Below are 12,332 nucleotides of genomic sequence, written 5' to 3' on the forward strand. Positions count from 1 at the left end.
CTATAATTGGTTAGTGTAGGTATAACCTCAAAAGTTTTATACCTATGATTGTTGGTGTAGGTAAAACTCTTTAAGACTATTTGAATTTAAATACTAGTCTCTTGTTTTATTTAGTAAATACTCAATCTCAAAAAATAATCATTCAATTTAAATTAATTTTTAGTTAATAATTGTTCAAAATTTTCATTGACATTCGTCGGGACACGTGACACGTGTATGACCAAATTTCCCATTTGAACTTCGGACTTGAGCGTTGTTTTCTCAAATCCACTTTAATCTAACCCAACACATCAACATTCAAAATTGTTGCCCACTTTCAAAACTTAGAACCCTTGCTTCTTCTTATTTTCCTCTCAATCTTCTTTCTTTTCTCTCTCACTCCGTGTTCCTCTTTCTCGCAGTAGGTAAGCAAGTTCACACTCCAAATTCCATTTCGAAACTTCACCAGCTTCAACGCTCGAGCAAAAGCCTCAAAGAAGGAGAGAGGCTCGTGGGCCCAACGAGACGGCCCGACGGAACCCTTCGCAAGCCCATTCGAATCCGCGCTGGCTACACCCCTTAAGACGAAGTCGCCATTTACCAACCCAAAGGAGCACTCGTCCATTCCCTTTCCTTTCCCTAATTTCTTTTTTTTTTCATTTCTTTCTCTTTCTCTGACTCTTCTTCAGTTGAAAAAGGAGATGGGCTCCGCTGGGCCTCCCGGGTAGGAACCAGACGCTGATTCCAAGCCCAAGACCAAGTCCGTTAAGAGGAACGAGATAAAGAAGGAAAAGTGCATTCAGGTGTGTATGCTGATGCTGATATCAAATTAATGCTCTACTTAGTTTAATTCGTAAATCTTGATTAATGCGAATTATATGTGTTATGATATTGCAGGCCGCGCTTGAAAAGGAAAAGAATGTGAGTGAAGTTGAAGATAGTGGAAAGCAGGAATCTCTAGAGGCATTGACCTCGCAGGTAAATCGGCTCGCTTTGCAAGATTCGCCCCAAGCTCAAGATATTGATAAAAGAATTCGTGCTCTCAAAAAGAAGGTGCGCAATTTATGCTTTCATTCATACTTTTTTAGTATTACAAGTGATTGCTGGCATTCAAATGAAATCTGGAGTACGCTATTAAATTGCTTTTAGAACCATGCCAATGGTTACCTTATTTAGGGTTATTATTTTCAAATTTCTTGTTTACTTTGATCCTATGACATATATATTAGTATATTTTCCATCCAATTGCAGATAAGTGACATGGTTGCTATTGCAAAAATTATGAAAGCCACTTTGGTTTTGCCTACATTGGATCATGATTCCTTTTGGACAGATTCTAGGTATGGAGTCTCATCTACTTAAGTTTTGTGTCAAAAATATGTGCATCTCTGATTTCCTATTGTTCTAATTTTATTGTCTCAGTGATTTTAAGCAAATTTTTTACTAGAAGAACTTCATTGAAGTTTTAAAAGATGATGTTCAAATAGTGGAATCTCTACCACCAGAATTTGCAACAATTAAGCCAGTTTTGAAGGCTCCGGTTTCTTGGTCTAAGGCAATACCACACATTATCTACATAGAAACTTCTAGCACATTCACAATGTATCTACTTCGGTTTTTAATCTAAATTCTGTGACCGTTTTGAATCATGTAGGCAGGTTATTACGCAGGGGAGGTGCTGCAATTATTGAAGAAACACAAAGTGATCAAATTTACCTGAATATTTTGTGGATAGTCAACAATGAATATCCAACAATGCCATGTGGCGTGTACATAACCTAATGCCAATAGCAATTCTGTAGGGAGCACACAGGATTCTCAAATTAAGGTTCTGGTCTTTTATTAATTTTTTTATTGTGATGTGAAATTTAAAGGATTTAAATACATTTTTGTGTTTATAATTTATTTCAATTCTGAATTTGGTTTTTATATTTGAAAAAAATGATTTTTAATTCTTACAATTTTGCAAGTTTAAGATTTGTTGGGAGTGGTTGTTAGTTTTAAGCTTTTAAAATCATTAGAAATATCAGATTTAGGTGTAATATCTTATATAATTATATTTATATGCTTGTGATCTTTTTATTTTAATTGATATTGGAGTTTGCCTTCGTAAGCAATTTAATTTGCATTTTAAAGGTCATCAAGTGTTGCTAAGATGGAACTCTAGGTAATATTAATTAGTTTGAGATCTATTACATTTATAAAAGTTATAAATTTAAAAAGATATCTTTTTGTCTCTACCAAACCTTTGGATTAACATTCAAATTTTGAAATTCCTTGGAGAGTGGCAATTCCCGCTGCACTTCTTCCTCATTCCTGTCACAAAGATATCCACAAAGATATCTTTTTGTCTCTACCAAACTGTAACATTGATATTTTTTTGGTTTAGTAAATACACATTTGATGCATATTTTGTGAGAAGTTACAATTTGAAGTTTTTGCTTAAACGTTTTTTTGGGACGCTCTCAAAAGAAAAATAAGAATAAACACTCAAGTTCATCCGTGATTCAGCCACTGAAAAATAAAAAAATAAAATATAATCCTCAATAATAATAAAATAATGAAATATTCATCATCTTGTTAGTTTCATCATGTTCAAGCTACATCTAGTGATTGCAACTTTCATGGAGTTTTCATACCTTTTGGGATTTCATTTTTCTTTTAGTTTAGAGTTTTTTATTATCATTTTCTGCAAACATTCTTCAATCTTGCTAGAGTAATCCGATGCAATTTCAAAAGTGACAAATCTTATTAAACGCTAGAGTAATCTTCAATCTTGCAAGCATATGTGTATAACCTTGTTTATTTATTAAACTCTAGCTCTAGAAATGACTCTTCAACATATAAGTCATTTTCCTTGTAGTGAAAACTATATATATTGGTGTTTTTTATATATATTTTTGGCTACATTTTTTCCGAATCAGGAAATGGCGAAGAACACTTGACACAGTCAAACAGTGAATCTAGGCCTGAAATCTGAAACAGCTTCAAGCGGAGTCTCAGGGGCTTCTTCGAGGTATGGATATTTTTTAGCTATTGTCAGCTCTAGACCACGGGTTATAAGCTGGGAAATTGGGGAAGAGATTCCAAAGTTCCGTAATGATTTGGTAATCTTCATTACTTATTCTGGATATGAATATTGTCTTTACAAGTTAAAAGCATCATTACATTTTAGTTTTATTCCTCAACAGGGAAATGTAGAGCACATTTCTATACCGAGTGATGCCAAAAATTTAGTTACATTAGATTTTGAGGGTAAACATCTTCAAGTTTGGAAGTGTGATTTAAATTCAGGAAGTCTGTGTAAAGGTCCTACACTTTCCATAAGACATCTTCCATTAGTTTATGTAAAATTTACTCTTTGGCATGATGAGCAGTAGTACTACCATGGTACCACCATCTGAGTATATTTAAGAATTGATTGGTATTTTTTGTACTATCATTTAATGTAGATCAACATGAGGCTGCTGAAGGAGTCCTTCTTGATGATGATTTGAATGAGCCAACAATGGGAGAGAAACTTGCTAGTCTAAGTGTTCTGGATGGGAACAAATCAAGGAGTGATATAGAGCAAGAATCTTCTGTCCCAACAAAGCCTCCAAGTGCAGACTCTGTATATGTTTTGCTTAAGCAAGCATTAAATGCTGATGATCGCACCCTTCTGCTAGATTGCTTGTTTACACAAAATGAGAAGGTTCTCTTTCTCTCCTATTTCTATTGAACATTATGTATATTTGAATGGAAATTGTCCACTTGCTCAGTTTCTTATATGTTATACATGATGTAACTCCTTTTGCAGGTTGTTGTAACTTTTCAAAGGCCATGTTGCTGCAGATCTCTAACTTTGTGCAACATAATAATAAGCTCATGTATATTTAATTAAAAATTATAATCAACAAAGAGTGTAATTAGGAACTAGTTTTATTATTATTATATGACATTTACCTACAAAAGACCGTAGGTACAAGTAAATTGACTTTTACCTACAGTTAGAGATTATAGGTATAAATTAATATCTTTTACCTACACATTTGAAATAGTAGGTGTTACCTATAGTGATAGTTAAATTTGACTGTCGGTAAAAATATATCCGTAGGTAAAGCCTATAGTGACAGACTATTAGTTGTCACTGTATATCCCTCAAAGTTGACGTAAAAAACGTCTGTAGGACAAAGTCCTTTATACATCTACCTACGAATTTGAGACTTCTAGTGATAGATTTTGACTGTAGGTAAAAGTCATTTTCCTTGTAATGAATTAATATCATATTCTTGAATATATACGACAAATTCTTGCCAGCATACCAAGTATCTTTGTCATTTCTCTCAAGTATCTTAAAATTAATTTTCATTTTTCACTAATTTGTAAGCACTGCTACATAAACAGGGATAGCATTAGTAAATACGACAAACTCTCTCAAGTCTTTATTTGTAGATCAACTTTTTTAATCTCATTTTTTAACTTTAGTTATTATATTTTTGTTCATATTATATGTTCTATTATTAATATTATTTTATATCTTAAACTCTTTCCTTCACAGGATTTGTCTATTATATAAGATATCTACAAAAAAAGATCTGGTATGAAGGAGTATCAATTGCAAGAAATGTTCTACTAATAATTGAGGTAGCCAGAATTCTATTTGGAATCACATTTTTGCTTATAGTACTTGTTTGTGTGTGGCGATGCAGACGATACTCAATGTATGAAAACATTGAATTTTTTTACTAGACAACAATCTAAATCCTATTTGATACAATTATAGAGAAATCAAGAAAATGACAGGCACTACAAGAAAAAATAGTTTTAACATCGTTTCATTAACATCGGTTTTTTAAAAAACCGATGTTAACAAAAATGCGGTAGCATATTCGTAAATAACATGAGCTTGTTAACATCAGCTTTTTAAAAAACTAATGTTAACGTGACAATTAACATCAGTTTTTATAAAACCAATTTTAAGATGATGATGTTAACATCGGTTTTTTTTATAAAAGAACGGATGTTGGGTTTTTTTATAAAAGAAGGGTTCTCAAATGTTATCAGTTCCGGTATGTAGACCAAATGATACAATGCAAGCAAAAGTTTCAAACCCTTTTTGTCTCGTTCACTCATATTGTTCTTGTGTTGTCTTACTCTTACTCTCCTCCTCACGGCATTGCAACTCCCATTCTCCCTTTGTGAATCTAACTCTCGCTCTCTCACTGTTAGCTTGATGATGTTAACATTGGTTTTTTTTAAAAAAAATCGATGTTGTTGGTTTTTTTTTTTATAAAAGAAGGGTTCTGGCACTTAAACCCTTTTTGTCTTGTTCACTCATACCGTTCCCACATTGTCTTACTCTCACCTCATCGCAGCGCTGCAACTCCCCTTCCCTTTGTGACTCTCAGTCTCGCTCTCTCATAGTCACTCAACTCCTCGCATCATAACGTGCCCACCGTGCCACCACCGTGTTGCTCACTGCATTGCTGCATGCTCGCCGCATTCCACTCTTGCATTGCACAATTGCTCTCACTCTTGTTGTCACTCTCGTGCTCTCATTCTCGCTCTAACTAACATCTCTACTCACTCTTGTTCTTGTTCTTGTTCTCGGTTAGGAAAGGTTAGTCTTCTATAAATGATTGTTTCTATGTTTGGCTTTGATGGTGATGGTAAGCGAGAAGCTAGGACTGGTTCCTTCTATTATCTAATGTATAGTGCATTATTAATATGAAAATTGTTGTTAATGTGCACATTGCTTCTTGTTAATATGCATATTACTAACATGAAAATGTTTGTTTTTGTTTATGGTGCTGAAAACATGTCATTTTCTGGATATACAAATACTGATAATGAGACTTTGTGCATATTACTAACATGAAAGTGCTTGTTTATGGGACTTTGTGCTGGTGTAAGAATTCTGCTACAACCTTAGGCACCTTATTTTTTTTCAAAATAGGAATATCATTCTTGGTTTTGAAAAATGGGTATATGCACTACTGTGTCTTTTAACTCCGTGGCATGTACGCCACCAAACTCATTGATCGAGGCCGTACCCGAATCAAATAAACATTAAAAATGCAGTATCTAGGAAGTGATCCTAGGTCGTCTCCCAACGAGCAATGGTCAACCAAACGTTCATAACAGATAGTAATAGAAAAGTAACGAATAAGGGGGGGTTGTTTGTTTTTGTAAATTAAACAACAAGCAAAATTGAATTAGAAAATAACAGAATTAAAACATGTTGTTTCCCCTTGATTCACAAGCAAGTCTCTTATCCTAGGTTACGAGAATTTATCCTTAATCAGTTCAACCACTTAATCCAACCCTAAATTAAATTACTAAGCAAAAATTAACATAAGGTTGTCATTATGTGATTAAGCAACACATACACCAATTAATCATGAACGAAACTGATCATTAAGCATGAACATAAATTAAGCGCATAGACAATTAATCAAGCACTAAGCATGCATGGATTAATAGCAACAAATATAGAGTAATTGGTGAAGAGGAAAAACTGATCAGAATTCAATAGTAATAACAAAACCTCAAAGAGAGCTGTGCTTGATCCTCAAGAGAAAACAACGCTGGAGACTTAGCCTTCCATTAATCAGCAAAAAATGAAATTGTAGATTGAAGCAGAAATGAAATTGCAGATAACGAATTTTATTCTACGTGAACAGTGTGCATGAATAGTAAAAACTGGAATTCTAAAATCCTAAGAATTATTCTCCTCTCCAAAAACTCCCTAAACTAAAACCCTAGTGCTGTTATATAGGTCCTCAGCCCCAAAGCTTACAAATCTGTTTTAAGTCCAAGCCCATAAATAAAGTAAAATCTGGACAAGATAAGATAAGATTGGATGGAATAAAATCTAGACGAAATAAAATTTAGATGAAATAAAATCTGGATAAGATAAGATTTGATAAAATAAAATTGTCTGCTCTCTTCAAGTCCAAGCCCAATTCCGGATTCAAGCCCAATTGCTCATAATTCTCCTGAAATTAAATTAAAAACACAAAATTAGTCAAGTAGGCCCAAATGATAAAACTGCATAATTAATTTGACAATTAAGGCAAATCAGTAATTAAAATGGTGACAAAAAGGGTTAAGAAATAGGAGAAAATAATGACACATCAAATCCCCCCACACTTAGCCTTTTGCACTCTTGGGCAAAATCAAAAAGCAAAGCAAGGAACAAATCCAGAGACATTAAAGAGAAACAAACAAACAGAAAAACAATTACATATTTCTCAATGAATCTCAAGGTGTAACATCCTGGAAATTTCTACCCGGAATTTTTGGAAACGATGTATTTTGAATGATTATATATATAAGTATTATTCAGTGTATATGCCTATATGTTCTTGGTAGAAGTAGGAATAGTGGGGGCAAGATATTCGGGTTAGGCTAATTAAGGAAGAGAAATCCATAACTGGGAGGTTATGGGTTAATTCCTAATTAATTAGTTTAAAAATCATCGTTTTGCGTGCGACTTGGAATTTAACGAAACCAACCTCTGAACCACGCTCGGGGTTTTATTCTGAGCATTTTGATATATATATTGCTTGCTTTCGAAAACTGGCCCCGACGGATGCAGAGAAACGCGAGAAACTGGAACCAGAGAAACGACACGCAAACCGAGGCAGGATTTTAGCGTTTCAAAGGTCAGATTTTTCTCACTTTTGTGGCTGAGTATGGGTCACAGTCAAAAAGGGAAAGTGGGCCCTTCTTGCTCCACTCAAATGGAGACATGTGGCATTGCTTAAATAAAATAATAGAAAAAGAGAAAACCCTTTTATTTAAAACCAAAAAGCTTTTCTCTCTCTTCACTCAGCCCCCACACTTTTCAGACAACTCTCTCTCTCCCTCACGTTGCCATTTTCTTCTTCTTCATTCTCCATTGAAGCTCCAAGCAAAGCTTCAACCTTTGGCCATCATTTCTGCCCCAAATCGCGAAAGGAGGGCATTTTCGGGGTCGTGAAGTGCGTGGCTACGAGTGGGACTTCGAAAATTCAGGTTTGGGTGGACTTCTTTCTCCTTTGATTTTCGGGGGTATGGGGTTTTGGGAGATATGATGGGTAGTCTTGCTAGGTTTCTGCTGTGTGATGATTATTTGTGAAGACTTTTGTTGAAAGCTTGTTGAAATTGCCATGTTGGATGAGTTAAACATACCCATTCTGTTTTAGGGTTTTTGTGATGATGTTTGTGATGTTTATATGCTGAAATTGCTGATGGAAAACTGTTAGAGATGAAGGGTAGAACTAACCTAGGGTTAGAAAGTGAGAATGTGATGTTATGAGTGGAAAAAGAGTGAGGCTTTGAGGGTTGGAAGGCTAAGTCTGAATTCTGTGGTAAATGGAGGTTAAAGTGAGTTAATACTAGCTTGAAATGTCATTTAGGACTTGGGAGAAAGCTTGGACTGTGCTAGAGAGAAAAACAAATGATCAAAGTGAATAAAGAGCCATTTCTAGGGCAAAATTGGGTGTTGAAGAGTCAAATTTTGATTCGGTGGAATTTTAGGTGTAAATTCAGTTTGAGCAAGTTTAGATTGAGGTTATGGACTTGTGTGAGGTGAGAGTTTGCTTCAAACTTACCTCATTCTCAATTTCAGTTTTCAAACCTAGAAAACCCATTGAATTGAGGGGTGTTGGACACCTAGATTTTGTGTTGCTATGTTGTAAAGCTTGATTTTGGGTTAGACATGATTGATACATGATTTGGGACTTGTAGGAATTGATTTGGGCAAGATTGGATGAGAGGAAGTGTGATTTTCGAAATCTGCACTTATGCAGAATTTTGCTGTCAAAATAGGTGCAGCAGGATTTTGGCTTTGTGCAGAAAAATGCTTGTGTGTGGTTGGTTGTGGAAAGTCTAGTGCAGAATGAGTTCTGGATGTTTTCTAGTAGATCCCAACGGTCACAATGTAGGCTTAAGTACTATAGACTTCCAATAAAATTTTGGAGTCGATCCAACGGTTAACGAATTGGATCGAAGGAATTGTTACTGGGGTCTTTAAGTGAGAAAAGTTGTGATTTTGGTTGGTGTGTTGAGCAGAGTTTTCTGCCTTTGCCCTGTTTTGCTTGGCTGTGATAGCTTGTGCTGTTTGAATGTTGTTTTGCTTGGATGTTGTCGAAGCTTGGGAGGATTGATGGGGACCCAGTGTTGAGAGAAATGAGGATATGGGCTACGTGGGAGTACGTGAGCTCAGATGGAGGTGGGCAACAGGGGATGGTGGGTTTATGCGCGCATTGTGGATGTGGAAAACTTGTTGTGAACCATCGCCCGACCGCCACCTAGTACCACATGTGATGGGTACCCCATAATCCTACAAGCTTGAGATAAGGAAGTGTTGAAGGGTGAAACTTCCTGCTTTTATTGTTGACCACAGAGTGGTACCTGGAGATATGTCGCGGGGGTCAGGAGACCTTGGGGACGTCAGGTGGGGTGCTATTGCCCAAAAGCTTGACCAATCCCGACCCACCCCGGGCATAGTCGGTCAGTGAGAACCTATGATGTACCTAAACAGGCGAGCTCCTGGCAGTCAACAGATAAAAGGAACAAAGACCACAAAGCAAGGAGGCTTGTGGTGGCTGGCCAGCTGTGAAACTTGATTGATGTGTGAGATATGGTCTCTGGTAATCGATTACCAAGGGTGGGTAATCGATTACAATGCTTAAAAATGAAGACAGGAGACTAAGATGGTCTCTGGTAATCGATTACCAAGGGGTGTAATCGATTACCAGGCTTGAAAACGAAGTCAGGAAACTAAGGGAGCCTCTGGTAATCGATTACCAGCCTGTGTAATCGATTACACAGAGGGATGGGTCACTGGTAATCGATTACCAGGTATGTGTAATCGATTAGACAGTGCATTTTTGCATATTTCATGTCCTGAGGCTGTGTAATTTGAGTTTAGCCTCTGGTAATCGATTACCAAGTCTGTGTAATCGATTACCAGAGATGAAAAGCCTTAACATACCCCTTTTAAATTGCATGTAGTGGTTATGAAACGTATTGTGCGGCGGCATAGTTAGATTCTTGTGAAAGAGTCTACCCCTTTCTTTTCCTTCTTGTAGATCGTGATGGCGGCACAGCTAATCCGTGATCGAGTGGAGATGGAGTGCCTAGAGGGAGCTTGGGAGACCCTCGAAGGCAACACGAGGTGCCGATTTCGGGGCACCATTCGATTCACGGCTACTTCTTTGGCGCATCCAGATGAACCTGCACGGACGCTTCAGCGCACGGTGGAGTGGATACTACCCACGCCTACACCATATCGTCTAGTGGAGCCCGTCCAAGTGATCGAGGTAACGTCATCCGAGGAAGACCCCGAGGAGGATCTGGAGGAGCTACCTCCTGAGCCTGCTGTGGATGCCCTTGACTTTCTAGAGGATGATGAGGATCCACTTCTTGAGGTGGATTCTCTCGAGGAAGTCATGTCGGCATCTGAGGCAGACTCTACGGAGGATAGTGGCCTGGGGGAGATGGCGATCAGCGGAGGCTCTTCATCCTAGTGGACAACTTTTTGGATTAGTTTTGTATACTTTTGAGGGTGGGTGTATCTAGGACTGACTGTTAGGTTTACTCTTTTGTTTTTGTATGGGTAGACCTGATGTATAGGAATTTGATGATTGTATACATGTGGCTGAAGCCACCACTATGGACACCTTTGCTCTGGATGACACTATATATATTTTGTAAAACTCCCATATTTTGGACAGCTTTAAATGATGAATGCATTTATGATCAATCTTGTTATTTGAAAAGAAAGCATTAGCAACTTTATTTGTAAAAGAGTTTATCGACTGTATTTTATCCTTTTATTTTCACGTGACGACCTAGAGTAATGGCTGGTATATTCTTCCTTTTGAAACAGCAAAATAATTTAGAGAATTATGAGCGGTAAGAAAGAAATGACTCCGAATAGAGTTGTGAACTGGCCATTCAGGACTTTATAGTGAGGATTTTCCTTCTAAACCTAGTTATGGTGAAAAGAGAAAGAAATGAAAAAGAAAAAGAAGAAAAAAAAATTACCATGGTTTTTGTTATTTAAATTATTACTATTAAACCAGTCATTAATTTAGGGACACCACACAAGGAATGAAAGGAATGGGCAACATCCAACACATAGAGAGTTAAAGAATCAAGACAATCATGAAAATCATCCAAGCATCTCAAACATGGCAAGATAGTCAATCAACTCAAGAATGAAAAGTGATAAAGCCTCATAAGATATGCACTTTATCTCTCAAGTGTCTAGGCTACTGTTTACTCTTAGAGCACCCATGAAAACAAACACCACATAGACTTGGCAAAACTCTAAAATTGACAACCACACCACAAACACATGCACATGAGGATCAAAAGGTCTTTTATTTAAGGTTGCAATGGGGCCAAGGATAAGGTAGAGGAAAGTATGGGATAAGTAGCTAAAACCTAAAGGAATAGAGGAGCAATGGGGAATAAGTGAGAACTAAGAGTAGTAAACCCCAAAACCAAAATTACAAATTAAGCTTAAAAAGTAAACCCAAAACAAAATCAACCAAGTCCTCAAACCAATCCAAGTCTTCAAATCAAGACCTCATGTATTCAACTTCATTCTTTTTCTTTTTTTTTTGTTTTTTTTAACGTGAACAGTAGCAATTGAAAGCAATTGAAAAATAAAGCAACAATTAGGCAATATATGTATATACATCAAGCATGGCCAAAATACATCATCAAGCATGGCCAACAAAAACATATCATCCAATGAAACATACCCCCCCACACTTATTCCCAAAACAATTCCAAAGCTCTAAAATTCCTTAAGGGTAGGGTGAGATCATGGTTTTTCACTTAAGGCTTGTAATGAGCTTCAAAACAAAGAAAGAGGAACATAGGCTCAAAGGGACTATCAAAGGAATTAATTCAAGGTAGGCTCATTTGGCTAGAGGCTTATAAGAACAAAATGCCTAAATCATCTCCCAACATGCATGTGAAGCAAGAAGTATCAACAAGAGTCAAGCCAAGGCTATTGTGCAAGCAATCAATGGGGCAAAATACATTGAATAAAATAGATGATTGTCATACCCTAATTTCGTCCGGGGACCTTTGCTTGATGACATGCGACCTTTGTTTGGTCCTTGTAAGGTGCTTGGCACCCATCATTAGGCAATTTGTGAAATTCCGGGACATGCCGGAAAACAAAAGAAAATATTGATGCACAATCCGTAAGGTTCCGTGACACACCGGAAATCAAATGGAGGCATCGTTGCACAACTAGTGAGGTTCCGTAACATTCCGTAAGTCAAAAAGGGGATGATTATGTAATCCACAAGGTTCCGTAACATTACGGAAAGAAAACAAGTATCATTACGAAATTCGTAAAT

General features: G+C 36.7%; 1 long non-coding RNA gene across 4 annotated transcripts; it reads left to right on the forward strand.

Annotated features, from left to right (window-relative positions):
• Positions 1–288: 288 nt before the first annotated feature.
• LOC114384258 lies at positions 289–4,749 on the forward strand. Of its 4 annotated transcripts, none has more exons than XR_003660637.1 (8): positions 289–782; positions 877–1,032; positions 1,231–1,319; positions 1,634–1,807; positions 2,904–3,086; positions 3,171–3,288; positions 3,432–3,673; positions 3,779–4,280. It is a non-coding gene; the product is annotated as an uncharacterized LOC114384258 (long non-coding RNA). The 4 variants fall into 4 exon arrangements; XR_003660638.1 differs by having other exon boundaries at positions 2,904–2,995; XR_003660639.1 differs by lacking the exons at positions 3,171–3,288; positions 3,779–4,280 and adding an exon at positions 4,520–4,749 and having other exon boundaries at positions 2,904–2,995.
• Positions 4,750–12,332: the final 7,583 nt, after the last annotated feature.

This window comes from Glycine soja, chromosome 14 (genome assembly GCF_004193775.1).
Source record: "Glycine soja cultivar W05 chromosome 14, ASM419377v2, whole genome shotgun sequence".
NCBI lineage: Eukaryota > Viridiplantae > Streptophyta > Magnoliopsida > Fabales > Fabaceae > Glycine > Glycine soja.